Genomic DNA, 6,143 nt, shown 5'->3' with positions numbered 1-6,143 from the left:
CTGCATATCTAAGTATACCTTTTTTTAAAGAAACTAAATATGCTTCTCCGCATCTCTGCTAAAATCTGGGTAAAAGATTGAAAGGAATGTGAGTCTTATTCAGGACATCAGTAATTGCTTGTTTTAAGTATACCAACCTTTCCAGCAGCCATGCCAGCTAAGATAGTTAGACAAGCTAGCTACTCTAACTTGATTGACAGCCTGAAATGGCTTCTTGGTACCTAGTTATGAGGTTGGGAGAACCTGTCTGGACTAGCTAAAGCCAACTTCATAAAATTGCTAGGTGATTAGTAGTATTACACAGAAACAAATAAACCACAAAATATATATCTCTTTTTTAAACCGGACAAATCTGACGGGGTGCGTGCCCCTGTGCCCCCTATGGTCATGACGCCAATGACACTGTGTAGGATAACAAAAGCTGCTAAGAACGCAATAAGGAAATGTCTTCACCACCAAATACAGTGTTAGGGCTGATCCTGGAAGCTCATTGGACTGTGCCACATTGCCACGACGATGCCAGGATACTGATTTCCCTTAACCAGCGTGCCCTGGAGTTACTGCACGGTCATGGATGACTGAGCAATGGAGCTTTCTCTGCCTGTCCAGATGTCCTAATTTACTGCGACTGGCGGCGTATGTAGCCCATTTAAATGCCCTCACACCGGGTGTGAGCGGGCGCAGTGTGGAGTGCCGGCTTGGTTACATCGTATCCATCCACCCCAGGTGACGGTGGTGGGACTACCCAGTTGACTCATGTAGCCTGTTGGAGTCCCTGGTTCAAGGCCTAATAGGACTCTACCATGGCCTTGTGACAGATTAGGTTCAAAGTCAGTAGGGAGAAAACGTTTATAAATGTTCTGAAATGGGGGAGGGACTGCCTGACTTTGTTCAATAAGAAAACGGCTTTGAGTTTTCTATTGTAAAACGATTTGCTACGTTGTGCCCTACTGAACACAACCTAGATAAAGCCTCACACTGGCTCCACTGTCTCACAGCCTTTAGAGGAATCATAGAGATGGGAGAGAAACGAGAAACACCTTCCATTCACTCACTAGAACTCTTCATTCACTCACTAGAACTCTTCCTTCACTCACTAGAACTCTTCCTTCACTCACTAGAACCCTTCCTTCACTCACTAGAACTCTTCATTCACTCACTAGAACTCTTCCTTCACTCACCAGAACCCTTCCTTCACTCACTAGAACCCTTCCTTCACTCACTAGAACCCTTCCTTCACTCACTAGAACCCTTCCTTCGCTCACTAAAACTCTTCATTCGCTCACTAGAACTCTTCATTCGCTCACTATAACTATTAATTCGCTCACTAGAACTTTTCATTCGCTCACTAGAACTCTTCATTCACTCACTAGAACTCTTCATTCACTCACTAGAACTATTCATTCGCTCACCAGAACTCTTCATTCGCTCACTAGAACTCTTCATTCGCTCACTAGAACTTTTCATTCGCTCACTAGAACTCTTCATTCGCTCACTAGAACTTTTCATTCGCTCACTAGAACTCTTCATTCACTCACTAGAACGCTTCATTCGCTCACTAGAACTATTCATTCACTCACTAGAACTATTCATTCGCTCACCAGAACTCTTCATTCGCTCACTAGAACTCTTCATTCACTCACTAGAACTCTTCATTCGCTCACTAGAACTCTTCATTCACTCACTAGAACTCTTCATTCGCTCACTAGAACTCTTCATTCGCTCACTAGAACACTTCATTCACTCACTAGAACCCTTCATTCATTCACTAGAACTCTTCATTCACTCACTAGAACTCTTCATTCGCTCACTAGAACTATTCATTCGCTCACCAGAACTCTTCATTCACTCACTAGAACCCTTCATTCATTCACTAGAACTCTTCATTCACTCACTAGAACCCTTCATTCATTCACTAGAACTCTTCATTCACTCACTAGAACCCTTCATTCATTCACTAGAACTCTTCATTCACTCACTAGAACTCTTCATTCATTCACTAGAACTCTTCATTCGCTCACTAGAACTCTTCATTCGCTCACTATAACTATTAATTCACTCACTATAACTCTTCATTCGCTCACTATAACTCTTCATTCACTCACTAGAACTCTATTCGCTCACTAGAACACTTCATTCACTCACTAGAACCCTCATTCATTCACCAGAACTCTTCATTCGCTCACTAGAACTCTTCATTCACTCACTAGAACACTTCATTCACTCACTAGAACACTTCATTCACTCACTAGAACTCTTCATTCGCTCACTAGAACTCTTCATTCGCTCACTAGAACTCTTCATTCATTCACTAGAACTCTTCATTCGCTCACTAGAAATCTTCATTCGCTCACTAGAACACTTCATTCCCTCACTAGAACCCTTCATTCATTCACTAGAACTCTTCATTCACTCACTAGAACTCTTAATTCGCTCACTAGAGCTCTTCGCTCACTAGAACTCTTAATTCGCTCACTAGAACTATTCATTCACTCACTAGAACTCTTCATTCACTCACTAGAACTATTCATTCACTCACTAGAACTCTTCATTCACTCACTAGAACTCTTCATTCACTCACTAGAACTCTTCATTCACTCACTAGAACTCTTCATTCACTCACTAGAACTCTTCATTCACTCACTAGAACTGTTGTGGACATGCTCAGTTTGAAACCAACTGTACCGTTGTGTTCTAAAAGCAACAGGAGGATTTGGAAACCTGTCTTCCTGTTGGGGAAGTTAATCCACTGTGGAACTGTGTTACTCTCTAATGCATAGAGAGGGATTTAAACAGTGGCAGTCACTAGGTGGAAAAACACAATTTCACAGATGAGAGAGAGAGAGAGAGAGAGAGAGAGAGAGAGAGAGAGAGAGAGAGAGAGAGAGAGAGAGAGAGAGAGAGAGAGAGAGAGAGAGAGAGAGAGAGAGAGAGAGAGAGAGAGAGAGAGAGAGAGAGAGAGAGAGAGAGAGAGAGAGAGAGAGAGAGAGAGAGAGAGAGAGAGAGAGAGAGAGAGAGAGAGAGAGAGAGAGAGAGAGAGAGAGAGAGAGAGAGAGAGAGAGAGAGAGAGAGAGAGAGAAAGAAACTAACTCTCTGGTAAACAACTAATAAAACACATCATCCCTGATCCAGGCAATACACAAGTAAGGATAGATCAAACGTCTGTACTGTATACACACCATTGCTTTAACATCATGGAGGTGGATTTGACTTGCAGATGTGACCTGATGGCACGGGTTCCTCCGAGTAATTAGAGCTGGGTATCTGGGGACCAAAGTAAGATGTTGAGACAGGCTGTGTGAGGTCACATTGACCAGGCAGTGGGTTGGGGTTGGCACCTCTGCCACCTGTCTCCTGGCAACGGGCCTTGTCTTAGGCACCCACCACCAGCTGGGAGGCTTAAACTGCACAGGCACGCACACATGCACACAAATGGGATCGGGCACAGACACACACTCACACGAGTGCACGCACAAACACACACACTCCCAGATGTGGCACGTTGGGAGACAGATGTTGTGTCACTGAGGAGAAGACAGGGAGGGAACGAGGGAAGGTTTCAAACAGATTGTAGAGGGGAAGGTGTGCCAAGAGTGCAACCTGTCAGTCTGTCTGTCACAGTACATCCCTGGGAGGGGAATTATACTGGGAGGATACGGCAGTGTTCTGTACTTTCAGGGGTTTTTACTGTGTGTGTTGATCGGGAAAGTAGTGTAGAGATTCCTTATTTTCCTTTATTAGTGACGTTATGTTCTAGGACTGAGTGCACTAGCTCTGAGTGCTCATATGAGTGCACTCGAATTTCTTCTCTCTCTCCAAACTAAATGCAGAAGGCGAAGCTCCGATCCTTGCAATGATTCTCACGGAGTTGTCTGTCTGATGACCTCACTGCAGGTTTAAACTGATAAGACAAGAGTGATTGGCCCGTCTACTGGGGTTAATATGCCTGATCATTAAAGAGAGAGCTACTTGATATGCGTACGGTGGTGTGGCCTTTCTATAAGGAAGTCAACGAGACACACTAAACACACGCACGAATGCACACACACACGATTGATAGGGCAGAGCTGTCAAGGGCCTGACATTATCACGGTCAACGACGTGTGATTGAGCCACACGATGAGCAATCATTGTCCTTTGTGACCATGTCAATAGCCTCTTAGACAGATACAATTACCCTGCTGCTTCTGATCAGCCATTTACACACAGTGGGGAAGATTACACGAGCAATAGACAATTTCAGTATATTCACTCCTTAAAGTTACTCTACATGAAATGTATGGATCAGGGAGAAACTGTAGATTGACAGGACAATCATAAATGAAACCAACTTGTATAACATTTTCCTTGAATGAATTGGTTCATTTGTGGGTGTCTGTGAGCTATGCTAGTTAATAAATACACCTGAAACTGTAACTCATGGTGCCAGTCATGACAAGCTTTATTAGCAGAGCAAAAGAAAAGGAAAGAATGTCCAAAATACATTTCAAACAACTACATGTCAACCAAAAAAAAAGCAAAGAAAAATAGCAATTATAGCTATCAAATAAATATTCACATCAACAACAACATATTGGTCTTTCATTGTTTGAATCAAACAGTTTCCTGCGACATTCTTTAAAGATGTCTTTACAAAGATTATAAAACAAGATATGTACAATCATACAACTGTTATAGGACATGCTAGGAGTTGGACTGCGTCAATGTACCACACACTGACTGTACTACACAATGGCTGGCTGCATATTAACTGATATGGTCCATGAAATGCTTCTGTATCCAATACCTGAGCCCCCTGTATGAGCTGGGAACTATTAGAAAACTCAAGAAAAAAATATTCTGAATCCAAATTCCGATCAACCCTTGAGATAGAAGCAGAATCTGGAGTTACAATGTATGTGGATATGTCCTGTTATGTGATATGCCCTCTTCACTCCCTATCTGTGCTACGAACCAACCGAGAGACTCAGAGGAGCCAGTCTGAGTCTCGATTGGTTTCCTGTGTTGAACTGTTGCTAGGCGTTGTTGAGGAATTCCAGTGTGTGACCAACAAGGAACTAGAGCCTTTGTGCAAATCATATCACTCCTCTAGTCACTGTGACTGACTGACTACCACAGCTCACCACATAGGTTAACAAACACGGTCTCAGTCACAAAATCAAAACAAGGATTCAATTCACGCTTTAATACGAAAATTAAAACACAATAACCCCAGAAAAACGAATAATGGAAAAATATCTTTCTTTGGACAGGGCCAGCCTGTGCATTTGTTAGTCGATTGTTCGAAGTTAGGAGGCTTCCACATAACGTACCCCAATGCAAAATGCTTCAACAAGCCAACCGTGGCTGGAGCCTAATGTCTTAGACCAGATCATCGCTTAGTGCTATTTCCTTTACTCACTCATCTCCTAACGATACTGTACAACCGACAGCAGACTCACTGACATCCTCAAATAGCATTGTTCACCTTTAGTCTCAAATTTAAAAAATGGTTTAGTGGCACAGCAAGCCATGTCATTGGTTACCCTACATACCAGTGGCTACTGACGGGTAGACGAAGAGAAAAGGGCAAACACAGATGGGACAGAAGCTTCTTTTCACAGCAGAAATGATGGTGGTTCCGTTTGTTTCGCCATACTGTACATAGGCTACTGTTTGTCCATGGAGCTGTCACATGACATATCTCCCAAACTGATCCCAAAGCTGCATTTTTATTGCCACTTGATCAGTTGACTTTGCATCGCAATAACTTGGATCATTATTGCTTGATATGCTAAAGCAGAGCAAGATCACAATGCCATAGTGTACACACACATTTATAACCATGAAGCCAAAGATTGAAGCAAAAAAAGGGTCATAGTTTAGCGACACATTGGACTGGACTGCCCTCCATGTTGGTGGGACTTAAGTGCTGCTCACTGGAGGTTTACTAGAGGAACAAGAGGAATAGAAGGACGAGAAGAAACATTTTGGAAGAGTAAGAGAGCAAAGGAAATGGAGTGCTACATTGGATTGTTGAAAATTAAATAAATCAACAGCTATATTTTTCAACAATCAAGATGAACTTGGGGGATACGATGTTAAAGACATAATAGAAACTGCACATCTTTGTTGGTTATCAACAGTGTTTCCCCCAGGATTTT

Source organism: Salvelinus namaycush, chromosome 16 (assembly GCF_016432855.1).
Source record: "Salvelinus namaycush isolate Seneca chromosome 16, SaNama_1.0, whole genome shotgun sequence".
Taxonomy (NCBI): Eukaryota; Metazoa; Chordata; class Actinopteri; order Salmoniformes; family Salmonidae; genus Salvelinus; species Salvelinus namaycush.
The sequence above is the reverse complement of the archived record's forward strand: the minus strand, read 5'-3'. Positions refer to the sequence as shown.